The 17,858-nt window shown below is 47.8% G+C and overlaps 1 protein-coding gene across 1 annotated transcript in view; it reads right to left on the bottom strand.

Annotated features, from left to right (window-relative positions):
- IGFBP2 (insulin like growth factor binding protein 2) overlaps nt 1–17,858 on the bottom strand; it is a 63,796-nt gene that overhangs the window by 39,653 nt on the left and 6,285 nt on the right. The window lies entirely within an intron of this gene.

Below are 17,858 nucleotides of genomic sequence, written 5' to 3'. Positions count from 1 at the left end.
AAAGTAATTAGAGGTGTAACCCTCTCCCCTCCCTCTGTGCAGGCTTAATGCTCCCTTTGTCTGGGCATGTTTGCCTTGCTAAGCCATGCCTCGGGACAGCTTTCTTGACAGAAAACAAAGGTTAATTAATAAAAAGAAAAAACACGATGAGAAACCCCTCATTAAAACAGCCACCCTTTCAGCACAGCTCTCTACCCAGATTGGTCCTTCCTGGAAACAGAGAACTGACCCATGGCTCTGACCCCTGCAAAAAAGCCAAACTACACACAGTTAGCTCACAGCCATCTCCAGCGATGGAAGGGTGAGAAACCAGCCAGTGGAGCAGACCCAAGACACAGCAAGGTGCAAACCTGATGTTTGTTATCCACCTCACCCACTGAAATCCCACTCTGCCTGACCATTTGTCTCCACTGAAATTAAAACCTTCCCCTGGTAGCTTGGTGGCACACGCCCTGTGACCTGCGGTAGCTCTGCTACTCCTTGCACCAACAGCTCTTGGGAGTACGTTACAGAAGACGGGATATCAGCTGCCAAAGATGCTCTGCTCAATCCCTCTTCACCCGAGAAACCGAAACCACAGCAAACCTCACTTCCAGTTTACCACCAGCATTGTCAAATGCTTCACCTCTCCAGTGGAAGTCTCTTATTACAACAGACATGAGAAACACAGGTAAAAGTCTGCTTCAAACCTGTACTCTGCAAGTGCAAAAACATCTCTCCCACGTACTCATCCAATTTACCTTGGACACACATGAGCACTTCTGATCCTGTTAGCTAGAGAGGTGGTGAAAGCACACACGCACGTGCATGCTCACCAGCCAGCTCATTAAATCTAATTAGACAGTCTTCCACAGGGAATTTTAAAATGCATATCCAGCAATTGCTGTGCACTGCTTTTTCCTCAACCTTCCAGATGTATGAGCATGATTACTCACCACATGGAAAATAAAAACCAATGTGAAACTTAAGAGACCTGCCATACTCACACATTAACAGAGGTGCACAGAGTCTTCCTGCTTAGAGACAAGTATGGTGGCAGCAACACAGAGAAAGAACACCCAAGCCTCAGGTTCAGATCCAAACCTCTCCAAGAAATTGAATGTCCAGCATACCAGAAGTTTTCCTTGGTGACTTTATGAAGAATTTACCCTGTTGACATTCTGGTGTGTAAGATGTGGAGCCAACACACGTGCACCATGAATACAACCCAGCCAAAGTACAAGGGACTGAATTTTAAGGGCTCGGGGAAAATGAAAGTATCCTCTTCATGTGCTTCTAGCATAGGAAAATTGTGGCTTCAGACCTGATATATCATGTATAGGATATATGAGGATTAAGCACTAGAGTAGAGGGTCTAATGCATTCCCCAAAGTGTTCTCCGTCCCCAGCTCTGCCTCTGGTTGCTAATCAGAGGCAGTTATTGCCAGCTCCAGGGACATTCCCTGTGTTGGGACAGATGTCCTTTAAAACTTCTGTTTCCCTGCATCAATTCACACAACAAAATCCCTCAACTGGCTTGTTTACACAGGGGAAGCTTAATCTGAATTCACTTTTACAGTAAAGTAGCTAAACTGTGTTAAACATGCCAACACAATACAGAACATCCCTCCTTTGAGTTTGTATTCTTATTTGCAGGGAGAATTCTGCTTACTTTGAACAAGGAGCATTTAAATTCTCAATACACTGCATTAAACCTTCTATAGATAAAACTAATCCAGACTATATACACATTATTAATTCCCGGGAGTCCCTGGGCACCCAGACCCAGCAGCCTTCCATCATGCTGAATCCAGCAGATCCCAGATGGGTTTCGTAAATTCATGGTTTCCTGATGTGACAGCACCCCAGCAGGTTTGATCAGTAGATGCCCACAGCATTGCTCATCTGCAGCAGCCTATGGATGGTATTCAGGAGACAGAAAAAGGGAAAAAAAAAAAAGGGCATCTAAGCTATGTTCTTTGTTAGGGTGATTGGTCACATAGAACTGCTCTACTGAAAGCAGAGAAATGGTGTCCGCCATTTATACATATGTAAAATATAAAAAATATGTCTTTTGCATTGCAGGGCTCCTAGTCTGGTCTCTCCGTGGCCAAGTCTGAGCAAGCAAACACAAGCATGGAAAGGCTCCCACTGACCTTTTGCGAGTTGGATATGATCTTCACGTAGATGCACTCACACAGGGCATGACTAGAAAAGCATAAGGCTGGTATGTTCAGTGAATTTGCAAGCTTAACTAGTGAAGCCAAAGGGGTTGAAATTTCCATAACTCAAGCAACTCCCATTTTTTTCACCCTTGCTCTTTCAGGTCTTAAAGACGAAAAAGAAAACAGATACACACACCAAAAGCTCCTAATGTAGGAAAAAATCATGGAATACAATGGATTAAGCCAACCATCACTCATTCATATGGGTGACATATCCGCAGCATTTGCCTTTTGTTTTTCTTGCTGGTTAAATATCTAACATATTCCTACTGTTTTTCTTGCTGGTTAAGTGGCATGCACACACATGGCTGCACAGACCAAGCTGTTCAAATTTTATGCTTATTCCAGTAAATCAACTTTGTCATAGACACTACGGTTTCAATTTAAAAAACACCAGAAATTAACTTTGAACTGCAGCATGTAAAGCTAGAGAACAGCTAGCTGTCAAAACAAGACAAAACCCCCAAAAACATTTTTACCAGAAAGACATTTCAGAAGATCAAGATTTCAGTGAAGTGATATAGCCAGTAAGTGATAGAAGGAAATTGTATTTAAAAAAACCCAGAAACTAAACCAAACTGCTTTCCAGTTGTTCTGACCCTGTATTAGATGACTTTTTATTGTGGATCATGATTTGAGACAGCAGTGACATTTTCAACTTTTTTTCCATTTTGGTCTGAAAACTTCAAATGGCAGCAATAACTAAAAAGAGAACCTGTTAAAATTGAGACACAATGCACCTAAAGGCTTAGCTGTATTACAGAGCTGGCTTTGCTCTGTAAAAGTGTTCTTTCTGCAAGAAAACTAAAAGAAAAGATAAGACGACATTTATTCCAACTACTGGAAATTGCAGATACTAGCCCTAGATTATATCCTGTTAAAAACAAAAGCTATAGGAGGGGAAAAACTTTTTTTAAAGTACTGAAGTCACAACAGCTTCTTCACAGAGACAGAGAGAAGCAACTTGAATATAAATAAGTGTCCAAAATAGGTCAGCACTCTCTTTTTGGCCACTGAAGTTTGATACTTTTCACTAGAGGTTAGCCTGGATGGTGGCGGCACACACACTGGAGGGACAGAGGCAGCTCTGAGCTTGGACTGAGCTCCACTGGCCCAAGCACAGCACCATGGTGAAGGGTTGGGTCTCACACATGGAGCATCACCAGGCATGCTCAAGGCAACAGCCGCACACTCTGCAGCAGTACCTGTTTCCCCCAATTGTATGGGCTTCCAATACAATGTCACTCCATTTCAGGAGGGGTTTGAAATGCTGTGCCCACAACCAGTTTTGAGTTTATCAAGCAAGAAACACGGTAAGAGATAAGTGGGTTTCCACGACCCCCACCAAGACCCACCAGCTCCATGCTTTCAGCCCAGAGCATCTTAGCCATACCCTGCCATGGCAGGATTGGGCACAGTCCAGTTGCAGTAGACAAAGCCACTACCTCCCCACCAGAGATTACAGCACCTTAAACCAATGCAGAGGGCAGTTTTAGACTCAAAAATCAGGACATGAGGTGCAGAGCATGCATCTCAGCTGCTCTGCCACTGTTTCCATGGGGGAGGCTGGTGGGAGCAATAAGATCAGGCTGCAACAGAGCCACAGGTTTTCTCTTTTGTTTTTTAAAAGGAAAAAAAGTGAACAAGTTATTTCTACAGCACTGAGCAGCAAGCCTGCCAGTCCAGCCTCAGCAGCATTCCTGCCTAGCTCTGCTTGTTTACCACCAATAAAAAGTCCATTAGTTGCACAATGCGCCTGTTAAAAATAACTCAAAAAAAATCATCACTGGCAAATTAGTAAGACATCAGGACACACAGACACCTCAGCGTGGTGTTATGGAAACCACAGAGGAGTCAGACTTCCCTCAGGAACTTTTCCCAAGGAAGATGAGCCCAAACATTTCTCTCCCTTTGAGTGGACCCAGCTAATTTGACAGGTTCAGGACCAAAATACAGCAGTCACCCAGCCAACCAACACAAGGTTTCAAATCAAGTGACTTCCAGAGAAAGTAAACTCACCAGGCTCAGATGCTGCCAGTCTATGCTAATGACAGCACAAAGCCCTCCTTGCACAGGGACAGCCCGTGGAGGAGGCTGTGATGCTCTGGGGTTTTCCCAAAAACACTCCTGTGCAGGATCTGATACAGCAGCAACAGGTGCTGACTCAGCACAGCCCCATCCCTGGCCCAAGGAGAATGACCTAAATTTTCCACATCTATTTTAACATAACTGCTGTAAAAAAATACCCAGCTCCCAGCCCAGTCCCTGACCAAATGAAACACAAAACTTAGCCTTGCCACCTGCCAGCTAGGGAGCCCGCAGCAGCACAGCTCAGACCTTGCAGGCAGGGGTTAGAGTGCCTTTTCTGATTACTGCTCCCAAACTGGTGCAATTCAAGGGTCACTCTGAAGTTGACCCTGGGATTCACACAGGCAGTGGAAAAAGTGGAGTTACTGCCTGGCTTCCCACAACCTTCTTGAGCACCCAGAGCCAAGGACGCAGAGGGAGAGATAGACTAAGTTCAGGAAGCCACTACCCTGTGGGTTGCAGGCAGAAGAGCTGAGGGTTTTTACAATACTGTTCCTCTTAGCAAACCCCTCTAGAGACTGAGCACCTCCAGGAGCTGCTCTAAGCTTAAGAGCAATGTTGCTTTTCCTTCCAATCCCAACCAACTTACTTGCAGGCTGCCCAGCCAAACAGCCCAAATCCCTACATCTCTGCCAACCCCACCATTATCTACTCAGGGAAAACCTGAAGATACCGCTTTGCAAGGATGCGGCCTAATTTTATTCACTATCTCCTCCCACAACAGGGGGTGTCTGTGACTCTTCTGCAATTTGGATGTTTCTGTGAGCACCCACAGCCCCTTCCACAAGCCCAGCCATCCCTCTTCACAGCCCCTTGAGAGGGAGCTCCTTTGAGAGCATGCCAAGCAGAGGTATGCATTGAAGACACCGCATTTTTTAAATAGGATGAGGCTCCCCTTCTGCTAAGGACGTGATAAGAGGGGATTTCAAAAGCAGCTGCAAATATCCAAGATGGTGGTTGAGACTGACCTTTTCAAAGGAGAAAGTTCTCTTCCTGTGCTCAAGCAAGAGAGCAAATGTATTTTTCAGACACACACTCGATCCTCCAGATTTGTAAGAATGAAAATGGGGTCACAAAAGCAGGTGAGCAAGCACTAGGCTAAAGCTTATCTGAAAATATAATCTCTGGATATAAGAAATAAAGACACCCATCAGCACAAAGGGTCCACAGTACCTGCATAACTACTAAATTCTCCTATAGAACCCTGAAAATTCCCAAGCAAGACCCAAATGCCATATCAGAAGCACTCACCATCCTTAGGCTGGAGGATAACAGTTGCATAAACCACACTAAGAGACTTACACCTAAGGGAAGAAGAACTTCTCTCAGCCTGTGAAAGAGAAACAAATAGCCAATCCCCCTCCCACCTAAAATTTAAATTCAGGTGAGACTTGATGGAGACAACAGAGGGATAAGAGCTGCAACCAGATTAGTAGCTGGTGTTTTGGTAGGGATATTGAAAATGCACACCTGCTTCAGCTGCAATCATCTCCAGCTGGAAATGGGTGAGAGGCACTCCCCTCATAGGGTCTCTATTTCTGCAACCTATGTTATGATTTTAAAGCTATGCTCATGAAGAGCTTTCCCACTGCTGACAAGCCCCTTCCACAATGCATAAACCAGTGATGTTACACTGAGGAATACTTTGGCCTGTCAAGGTCCCTACCAGGTATCTTTTTTTACAAACAGCAAAGGAGCTTCTTCAAACTGAGCCACCAAACTGCAGTGTGCTTTGAATGCCATACAGGGATGGAGGTGGATGTGGCTATGTCAGAACAAGCCACAGCAGAGCTTTGCTGGACCACTCTCCTCATGGAGACCTCATCAGCCACGGCCCCTGCTGAAGTGCCATTACCTCCGGCCCCACCAAAGTTATATATTCCCACATCACTTTAACTAAGTAGCTTATGTCAGAGTTTCTCCAGATGCTACCTCCATCCCGAGGGTGCTTAAAATCAGACACAAACCATGATGGCCAGTGACCCCCTCCACTCTCATCCCTGCAGCATCAAATGCACCCAAAACGATTTTGGGGACGATGGCAGGAGGGGTGACTCTGCTCCAGCAGATTTCACGCCAGATAGAGTATCGCATCGTCTGCGCTGCTGTAACGTGAGGCCGGCAAGGTACCGTCAGCATTGCCGCGTCGAGGCAGCGTGCCAGCACAAACACCGCGTCGGGTGCTCCGGCTGGTTCCACAGCAACACAACCATATCCTCGGGCTGGATCCAGACCACGGCCTGACAGCCGAGCCGGACACACGCGTCTCCGGTGCCGACGGCCATGGAAACAGAGCTTTGGTTTGCCCTGGTTAAGCCGTTTTTAGGTGCGGGGCTGCCCCGCGAGCCCGCACAGAGGAGGTGGGGGTGCAAGCCCCAGGAGTTTGCAATAAAGGAGATCTGTGTGGCTGGTGAGTGCGAGGTCTCCCGGGAACGGCCCTTTTACTGGGCTCCAGATGCTGTGGAGTGATTGCTTATATGAAGGCGGGGGAGGCCTCTTTACTGTTTCTCATTTCCTCCTTTTTTGCTTCCCCCCCCCGATTTCCTGGTTTTGTTCAGAAGCACAAGAGAGTCATTCATCATTTTTCTTCCAGCACAAGGAGCCCTCTCACCTCCCCCTCACCCCTAAATCCCTCCCCACCAGAAAAGGGCACACGTTCGCCAGCCAAAAAGGCTCGCAGCAGGGAAGGCGAAGCTCCCCGGCTCCTGCAAACAGCACAAAGGGCCACATTCTCAGCTGGGTTCAGTGGGTGCCAGACCCCAAAGGGTGAAGGCCAAAACTCAACGGCAGCAGAAACGCCAAGTCAGAAAACAGGTATCAGCAGAGGAGGAAAGCAATTCACACTGGTTTGAATTACGGGTGATGCAAAGCAGAGATGAATTTGCATGCTGAGGAGACAGACAGCACCCCAGGTAACTGGAAAGAAAGAGCTAAGAGATGAAGGTCTGCAAATGTCTCAGTCTGTGTGCTCTGGTGGTCACTCCATTCACTGAAACCTGGGAAATCCTTCCTTGCAGAGCTGTCCCCCGCCCTCCTCTGGAAACTGGACAGGCACCGGTCCAAATGCAGTCCAGGTGCTGGACTTGCACCGCTCTACGTGACAGCAGGCCACCAGTCCCGGCTTTGGGATGGGCTTCCAGGAAAGCCTTGTTCAGTTTGCAGGAGGGGGGAAAAGGGGTGGCTACAGATGCAGACATTTAACCCATGTGGAGGATCAATGACATCCCCAGGAAAACTTCACTGTAGGGCTTTCCTCCAAAGGCCACTTGGGTTCGCAATCACTCTGCTTCCTCCATAGCTTCTCAATGGCCTCTCCTTGCCCCATCTTGGAGGGGGGGTGCCACAACTAAAACCTCTCAGTACAGCTGCAACAGAGGAGAGCAGCTCTCTCCAAATGCCCTTGAGGAGACTCAGTAGGAACACCCCAAAGTAGTCCAAATTCTTGCACATGTTTTTATAAAGCAACTGAGTGTTTGCATGAAGACCAGGACGGTGCAAACACCTGGGGTCTGTTTTGGGCTTTTTGGTTTGGCTGTTGACCTGGAAAAAAGGAAATAAAACTGGACATACAGAAAATGTTCTAGGCTTTGGTTTTGTTTGGGTTTAATCACAGCAATAACAGCAACCAAGCCAAAAAGATCTGCTTATGGCCAAACCCAGGGTTTCTTTTTGGTCCTTTTTAGAAGGAAAAGAAATGGAAGATTGTGGTCGGTAATGGGGCTGATTGGGTGGAGGGGAGCCTGTGCACCAGCAGCTCTACTGAGGAGGTACATTTATGGCACAATTCCAGCAAGAATTGTATGAGCAATGAAGACATAAGCCACCATTTGGGACTAAACTCTTCCACAGCCACTGAACCAGAGATCCTGGGGCTCCTCCAGCTACTACTCATGTTTTGGGCAAAGGAAGACTCTGAGGCCACTTTTTGCACATCCTGGGTCACTGGGTAAACAGGTGGCACACTCCATGGGGCTTCTTCTGAGAGTCTGGCTATCCATTCCCTTTGATTTCTTTAAAAATGCTCAAATGGTAAACTTTTTAGCTGCTGGTCTACCTCAACATCTTTTCAAGCTTGTTTCGAGGTTCCCTTGTGCTTCCAAGGAGAGACACCAACATTTCAAAGTTACCTGAATGAAACCTTAGATTCTGCTCTTTTTTCTTTTTTTTTTTTTAATTAATTTAATTGTTTGGCAGCCAAACTGAAATGATCGGTTCCAAGCAGGAACCAACATGTGGGTTCCATCGTGCTCCAAACGCAGACCATGTCACCTCCAGAGCTTCCAGACATGCTCACGCAGAGCTCCGTGCCTGACCCTCCCACCCTGGCGGGATAGCCCTTGACGGCTCCTCTCTCTGGAGCAACGGCAGGTTTCAACAGGTCTTCACCGAGCCAGACAGGTCAAAATGAGCCTGCTAGCACCCTGCTGACAATATGCAAGGTAAATCTGCGAGCAGGCACAGGGAGAGAAGGTGAGGCTAGCAGAAATGCAGCAAGAGAAAACAATAGGAAGAAAGAGAGTGTAGCACTTTATAGCAGGAAAAAAATAAACTTGCTGACTAAAAAAAAACCCCAACCATAACTGGGAAAACATACAGGGCTCTAGAGAAAAAAAAGGCAGCAAAGGAGGAAGGTAAGAGGAGCTGGTCTGAATACACACGGTCAGCATGGGTATAATGGTGTGTATTTTCTTCTCAGCACCAAGATCACAGAGGGCCCCCAAAAGCCTTCTGCAAATCAGGACTGGCCTCCTGGGTACAGCAGCTGCTGGATCATTCTGTACCAGTTGGGCTCTCACCTCACAAAAGTCCAGGCTTCTGCTGTCGGAAAGAATATTAAAATAAACTCAAAAAAATCCCAGCGGATTTTGCACTGGAGCCTGTTCAGTGTTTTCACCCTGGCATCTTCAAACTATGCAACATGTGGCACCATCATGGTTCTGTAGTGTTCATCACTGGAGCAACTAGCAAGCTGTTCAGGCTAAGAAACTTGCTCTCCTGAGATACAATCTCTTCACTGAGTCTTCCAGAACCAAGGGATAAGTATCCCCAAGAACAACACACCCAGCAGTACCTGCCTCAGTTTCCTGGACTGCCAGGTCAGGCTTTTACAGCGCAGCAGAAGCCAAACACAGGTGCCCGCGGCCGGTCTGTGCCGCAGAGCAGCAGAACCACATTTGGGGGGGGCGATGAGATTAATTACATGAATAATAAAAAGCCGGATAGCAGTCCCCACCCCATGTAGCTCAGACAGCAGCACAAGGGATGCTCAAAACCCAGAATAAGTCCCAAATGAGGCCAGTCTTACCCTGTTCCAGCTACAGACCTGCATCTTGGCCTTCACAAGGGCCAGGAAAAGCCCTGCATATTTTCTTTAGAAAAGAGCACAACAGTGAAAAGCCCCCAGTAGGAGTTTTCCTTTCAGCCTGACCTGGACCGTCCTGCGCATCCGCCACGAGGGCACAGACACCAGGAGCCAGCTTGCCTGCTTGGGGAGGAGAAAAGGGAAGTTCATTTTCCCAGCCAACATAAAATAGGGATTTCTTTTCAGATGGCAGGAATGTAACCGTGACGTTTAGTCACTTGGTATTTCTGCTTCCCGGGTATGTGTCTCTGCAGGAAAGACCCTGGACAGAAGGCCCTCCAGGCAGCATTGCAACATACCCACTCCAATGTCCCTGCGCCAGCTCCTTGGGAAGCTGCAGGGTTTTTGGGGAGGTTCAGTCTCACCCGCTCTGTGCCTTGGCTGCATGTGTCTAGCTGGAAAAAGGACAAACCTGCAGCCCTGGCCTAAGGCCGCTCAGGGTCTGACTCACATGCTGAAAACAGCAAAGCCCCATTCTCTCTATGACATGCAAGCCAGGACAGGACGGCAGCATGCACTACGCCAGCCTCTGCACTACGTGAGGCCAGATTTGGAGTAGAGGAGAACCAATGCCACGTATCTAGCTCTGAAATGCAGCCATTCACCACCATCATGATGGGGAAATTCCATGTGCTCCACATTGAGCTGTGAGGATGAGCAACTCTACCTCATGGCATTGCTCCTGCAATGAAGCTAGCACCCTCAGCTCCAGCACAGGGACAGTATCTGATCTGCAATGTCCCAGTCCCTGCCAGGCTGCAGCTACATGCCCTGTAGGCATTGCGCATGCTTCCACGGTTGGAGAGAGAAGAGAGTAACCCAGCTCGGGCTTACTCCAGTACAGGGCAGACTGCGCACCTTGCACAACATGCCCCAGGTACCGGCTTCAGGCAGACAGCCCAGCTCAGGTCACGCTGCTGACACGGCTCAGCCCGTGATTCCAGGGATTTCCAAATCACAGCCCAGTCTGCCAGCTGCTCACAGAGGTACCTTCTTCATTGTGTTACCGCACTAATTGCAGTCTTGCATTGCAGATGCTTTCTGCCACACAGCCTGAAGTCCCACACATTCACAGCTCCTTCTTGGGCAAAATTCTGGGAACTTCCCCCTTTAAAAAGGTTTTGTAAATCTGATGGGAGTCCACTGCTTCAAGAAAAGAGCTACAAAAGCTTACTGCAGACTCTGCAGAGTTTCTCAGGATATAGTTTATATGGCAATGGGCACCCCACAGTGGGTTGTAAGCACTCCCACAGGAGCATTCACATGCTCAACACTGAGCTCAATGTCAGGCTTGAACATGGGTAATGATGACAGGAGACAAGCAAGATGCATAATTTAACTGCCAAAAATGCTGCTTCATCATGGGATGTCATGGAGGGGATATGCAGAATGCACAGGCAGAGAAAAATAAAAGAGAAAACTAGGGGGAGAAAAAAGAAACATGGCTCAGTTAAATATTTATAGGGGCTGCTGCATTTCAATTGCAAGCAGTTTTTTAGGTCAGCCGAGATATTTCAGCTCTGCTGGTCAGATCAGCTCCAGGGAACAGGACACTGCTGATAACCACAACCTGGAGGCCCAACTCTCCTAGCACGTAACTCAGAGAAAAAACAGATCTGGGCAGGGTTGTGCTTCCACTGGGCACAGCCCAAGGGATGAGACCTCCCTTCTCACCATGGCTGATGCTCCTGGGTATACAGGTGGCAGGAAATGGGAACAGGTATTAAACTGGATTCATAGGAGCAAGCCCAAATTGGTCTTGTATGTGGAGACGTTCTTATCCCAAAGCCTCAAGACACCACAGTGATGCACACAGATGAGGGTTTTCTTGCCTCCCCCAGCACTTGAAGCCCCACTGCTAGAAGTCAGGAGGGCAGCTCACCCAACAAAGACAGTACCGCTGTGAGCAGCCAGCAGACCGGGCTAGGCTTTGGAAATCCCCTGAAATTACGGACTGAGCGGTGTCAGCATGCTGGTGGGTTTCCATAGCACTATTCCCAACTCACTCCATATTTTCATGACTTCCCAGCTGGCTACCACCTAGGGGCGGATTACGGGCTTGAGGGACCTTTGTCCAGGATGGTCTGCTGCCTGGTCATATCTGCACTGCCCAAGTGCTTTCAGCGTAGTCTGAATTTGCAAAGGTTGGTTTCAGCATGTGCAGGACCAGCCTAATGGTCAGGGGTTAAGGTAACAAATCCTTGAAACCAGCCTGATAAAAAGAATAAACAAAAAAATGGGGGAAAGAAATGGCTGAAATCAATAACAAACATTACTAGAAAGACAGAAGCTTTGCAACTGTCCAAGACTAGAAGAATCTGTGCCTGCATTATCATTTTTTACTCTTTTTTTACCAGGCACATTTTGTTAATGCTGAAAATCTTGCATTTCAGCCCTTTGTCAGCTCAGCTGGCCTCAGTCCCTGCAGGATGGGTCACAATTCTCAAGTGGGCTGAGCAATTGCTTTGTGCAGTGAGACCCGCAGTAACTTCACCACTTCCCTTATCAGCTTTGCCATGTTGGACTCACTTCACCCAAAACAGGGGAAAGAAAGCAAAGAAGTTAAGCCCTGGTTCACAACAGTGGGGTTGAGCAGAAAGGAGGGGTTAGACTCAAAAGGAGAACCCCCTGTCCAAACACAACTATCTGAAGCAGTATTCATAAAGCAAACATTGGCATGACCAGCAAACAGCATGCATTTTGCACACCTGCCCCTTAGCATCAGGCAAATCTCAAATATCAGCACTTCTAAAGAGGGATTAAAATAAAAGCACACTTTGTCCATGGACAACCTTTGTTCAAAAGCCACGTGAGGGGCGATAAGTTTCTACAGGCTGGCTCCCCACAAACGTAAGCAAGGGAAAGTTATCAGCTCTGAGCTCCCAAAATATTTACTTAAACTAATGGTATTCTGACTGCTCTCCAGCAGACCTTTCCAAAGTCCCAAGCTGTCATTTTTATGGCGTACCCTTGACCAAAACTCAAATGCAGAGCACCCTTTCCCAAGGGCATTTCCAAGCACTTTACTACCATAGAAGCAGTGTCCTTGCAAGGTAGAAATGGACCTATGGAAACCCATTCCTTGGGGAGAGAAGGCTGAAGGTGTGCAGCCTCCGCTGTCCGACATCCAAGTGTCAGATCTAAACATTGCATCAAACTGAAACTGTGGGAGTCATTAAGAAGCCGAGATAAATGGCTTAAGCTGATCAAGGGCCAAGAGGCTGAGAAGACACCCTCATGGAGCAGGCTGGGGTGTTTTAGTGGCTGCAACTGATCTAAAACTTGGGTTTAGATCTCATCTGGCCACAAGCCACATCTTGGGAAGCACATCTGGTGGAGGCTGTCGCTATGCTCTGCGTGTTTCTTTACAAAGGCTTGGGATACCAGTTCTTATTTTTAGAACTATTTTCATTTCTTCATGTAATGAGTTCAGTGTTTCAGGCAGCCCTGGAGGAGCAGGAAGGACATGTCCTGTAATAAAACTAATTAATTCATGTGGAATTTCTAGCCATTATTGTGAAAGTGGCCAAATTCCTCACTCCTGAAAAGCTGCCAAAATGGCCATTAATCTGGCTGTGGTCACGAGCAGGATTCCTGTGGCCTCCTGCAGCACCCGACTGGCCCCCGGGACAGAGACTGCAGAAACCAAAGTGGATGTTGTTATTTCCTCACACCGACTCCAACAGCCCAAGTTTTACTAAGCAAGACAGTTGCCTCAGAGGGCTCCATGCAAATTCTTCCCAGAGCCCCCAGACCAAGCATGCCCCAGTCATGTGCACAGAGGTCTAGATGCTCCTAGACCTCCAAAGTCACCCCAAATGAGGCATTTTAACATTATTCAAAGCTCTGAGGACCAAGTGTTTCCACCTGCCCAGCCTTGACCATGCTCTCAGTGCCAGGTGCCCTCCAGAGAGCAGGGTACAGAATCTGACCGAGAGACATCAAAAGTTGTATTCCCACCACCTAGCTGGGTATACTTGGAGGCTGAGCTTTTTGGGTCCCATCTGCAGGCAGTGGGAAGTCGGGCTCCTCCACAGAGAAATTCCAGGCAAGAATCTCATCAACTGAAATCCCTCAATAATGCACAAGAATTAATGGAATCTGTCTCACCCACTGCAAGCTAGGGGTGACAGGGTCTGTGGGGCCTGGCAGGGAAAAAAAGCACGGAATAAACTTATTTTAGTCACTAAAATCAACAACAACAAAATGACTCAGAATACCCACAGGGATATGACCTGTTGTGCAAGAAGGCACCACTTTGCCACAGTCTCATTTTTCTCTCCCAGTTCTGGATTGCTCTTTAAATTCAGGGATGGATTAGAGGGTTAGCCTCTAAATAGTACCTCTGGTGCTGTCCCACCATCCAGTCCCAGGAATGGCAATATTCCCTGACCACCACTAGAAATCCAGACCTTCTGCCTCAAATGTCATGTGTAATGGACTGTCTGACACAACCTGGATTTCTAACAGTCTAAATAAAATCCTCGCAAAACCACTTCTGCACAAGATGTGGAGGCAGCACTGTTCATTATGGCCAAAGGAAGAGGTCCCCTACCATGGCCAACCACTGCTTTAGGCCTTCTCATCCCAGTTTCCATCATGTCGGATGATGTACCTGTCCGTTCACACCACAGTCAGATGAAGATGGTGCAGCAATGATTTCCCTGCCATTCTATCAATCCAGATTCATGTGATGTTCAGAAGAAACAAAGGCGCCCTTTACACATCAGGGATCATATCAAACTCATGGCCCTTGGGTAGTGTGGGTACTATGCTAGAAAAAGAATGGCTGTTGGAGCCCAGTAGCGCAGAGAGAGAGAAGGTTCCAGCACAGGAATGTTGTCCTTGATCAGCTGGACTATGAGATACCTTTTTGGAGCCTCAAGGAGTTCTTCCGACCTCCAGAAAGCAGTGGCAAGTCTTGTTATAGTCTTATCACTTGGCATTTTGCTCACGCTGGTTCAGCTGCAAACCTAGAAATGCTATCATGTGGAGGGTGGACTGAAGCAGCCCTGACAAGTGTCCCCAAGAAGTAAGACATAGTTCATCAATAGAACTGGAACTTCTCTTTAGCACAGGCACTGCAGGGTGAGCCAGGACTAATGAAAAACAGCCATGGAAAGCCCCAGGACTGTTGGGTTAGCCTCACTGCGAACTGAAACACCATGGTGGCCAACCACTCCAAACCTACAGCCTCCACTCCAAACTCTCCCAGCAGCCAAGACCCAGAGGACACAAACCAGGCACCACCGGGAACCCTTGAGCCACCTGCCTTGCATTATTTACAGCCTGCGCAGCTACACAACCTGGCTGGAGCTATGGGGCAGCGCCCCAGCACCAGCTCTGGGCTCTGACAGCGCAGGAGGATGGAGCTCTACGCCGGCCACCATCCCACTTCTCCTCCTCTTGCCATTCCTCTTTGCTAAACCTGAATTCCTCTCCCCATTTCTGCTTGCCTTTGAAGTACCAGATGAAACAGCACCAGATGAGCGAGCTGCTCATGCGCTGAAAGCAGCGGGAGATGAGCATTTCCACATGGGCTGTGCGGGAGGGCTGACATCGTGCCGGTCACAAAACCCGTGTCTCCTCCTGGCTCAGCTTGCAGCCCAATGGCACACCGAGCACTGCACACAAAATCTCCTGGATTCAAACAGAAAATGACCCCCAGGGCCCTTTCCCCATGAAAAAAGAGGACAGATCCTGGCCAGTTTCACTGCTTCTGCTCTCCTGCCTTCACTGGGGCTGCTCAGGATCTGTCCTGCTCCCCTCAAGAGCAGAATTTGGGACTTCTAAATTACAGGGTGCTCCCTACCCTACAGGAGATAGGTCACACTGGGATGCACACACCGGATCTTTGGAGGTGTCAAAAAAGGTCTTGGAGGACACCCAAAACCACAGAAACACCTTCAACAGCTCACTTCACCCACCAGTCTCCCCAGGCTGATCAGCAAGCACTCCTGAGACATGGACATCAGGTGCCCACCCTTTTCTAAACCAGCAAGAGGATAACATGGGAAGCTTATCAGACAACCTCCTCACCAAGTCAAGTCCATTAGCATGGACTGGGTATCCTACAACTAGCCAGAAGAGCTGAGGAGCTGAGAACAGACTGCCCTGATAAGTATGAAAAGCAAGGTCTTATGGGGAAATCTTAGTGTGGTCTCAAGCAAAATACTGGGCATAGCTTTCTGAATTTTGCCAACATTATAGGACTACAGGACTCTCCCAAAGACGACGCCATGCAAGTGACTACAACAGCATGTCACTGCTGTAGGCATCCTGCATCACCTGGCTACAAGGACAAGCTGCAAGGAGGTGCAAAAACACCTCTCTAAAATTGTCTCCAGCAAGTAGGGTGTTGGAAACATTATTAATTTCAAGGGCAGAGCATTAGAAATCCCCTCATCCCACCTGCACTGGTTTATCTGCAGAAAATCGTAAGGGAAAGCAGGGATTTCAACACGGTCCAATTCCCACCAGCACTTTGTGTCACTCTCCATTACAGTCAGAATGAAATACCAAGAAATCGTTCCTCGCGGCCGGCAGAATTAATGGGATCTTTGACTACAGAGAGCACCATGCAGTGAACTTGTTCCCTTACCAGCCAAGAGGCACAGTGCAGCTTTCTTCAGAATAAAAGCTGCAATGTCAAAGGATAGTTTAAGGCTTATAAAAGTGACCTGATGTTTCCCAGTATTCCAGTCCATAAGAAAGGCACATGATTACTGACATTTTCCTTTCTAAAGCAATTTATTCCTACCATAAGCTGATGCAGCAAGAGACTTTATATTCCCACTGCTACCTAGCTAAATTACATGTGGGCAAAACACTGAACAGAAGACAATCAATAATGCAGTTACAACAAGCTGTCAAATGCTGGGCTGCAACAAAGCTCCAATAACTATGCACTAACCCCTTTCTCTTAAGCCTTTGCCTAGGACAGCCACCACATCAGGTTCACTTGTAATTAGATGTCAACTTGCACATTTAATGAGGTCACGCTTGGCCAGTTCGTGAATGAGAAACACCTCCCAGCTTGCTGGCAGTGACTGCTGAAAGTAGGCAAAGATGTTTCAGTCAGTCTGCTGAAGGTAGTTTGTCTTTATGGAAGTAATAGTAAGACTGGATTTGCAGCCTTCTAAACCGGCAGAAAACTCATCCTTCCGGAAAAGTGAAGATTTTGTTGAGCTAACTCCCTGTCGTGGCCCGTCCTGGGTCCAAAGACCAAGAGCTGTATGATGCAGCACAAGGATGTGCACCAGGACAGGGAGGGAGTGGGGCACGACCTCCACAAGATCAGCTCAGGAGGAATGAAAGGCAACCAAGAATAATCTGCACAACATGTTAGGACCCCCAGAAGGGTTCTTCCTTCTCTCCCAAGTCCATTCCAGGAGCATGCACCATGGTTAGCCTCCAAATCCCACAGCACACTCAACACCCATGAAGCAGCATCTTGCTGCATGGCACATAGCAAAGGAACAGGTAACACAACTCCCTCTCCCAGGCAGACACGCAGCACTAACACAGCTTTCTCCGCAAGGCTAATGCCATCAGGAAAAACCTCATTCTTCCACTGAGGACAAACCTGCCCCTTCAGGCAGATGCAATCAGTCAGCAAGGACAAGTTGGATAGCAAAGCCCAATGTGTTGCTGCTAAAGGACACCCTCAAAACCAGTCACACACACACACACTGATTCAGGCAGCATCTTCCCAAGGAAGAGCCAGGGGTGAAGATGGGTGGAAGCTGTAGTGGAAGCACGTGCAGAGGCAGTGGCTTTGCATCTGTCTGATACAGAACAGATCTGCTAAGCAGCCACTGGATTGAAGATGCATATTTCACCCTGATTCAGATAAAGAAAGCAGGAATTCTTACACCTGGAAACTCAGTACACCACCAGGCTCTGCCCTCCTCCCATTAACAGGAAAGCTTGAAAAGCATCTTTACATTTTACATTGACCTTCCTCTTACTCTGTCTGCCTAGAGCAAAAGATCCTCCCTGAAGGAATCAGAATTCCCATCAGGGAAGGCAGATGTGACCAAGCTCAGAAAGCTGGAATTGCCCAATCCAAGCAGAAACACAAGAAATCCACCAGACAAACTGCTGTTCCTCCTAGCTCCTTAGTGCTGAACAAACGACCAGGCAAAGCAGGTAAAGGAGTGCTGCTGGCCGCTGGGATGAAACCCTGCCTTCACAAATCCAGC

This window comes from Strigops habroptila, chromosome 5 (assembly GCF_004027225.2).
Source record: "Strigops habroptila isolate Jane chromosome 5, bStrHab1.2.pri, whole genome shotgun sequence".
Classification (NCBI taxonomy): domain Eukaryota; kingdom Metazoa; phylum Chordata; class Aves; order Psittaciformes; family Psittacidae; genus Strigops; species Strigops habroptila.
Note: the sequence above shows the minus strand (reverse complement) of the source record. Positions and strands in the feature narration are given on the sequence as shown.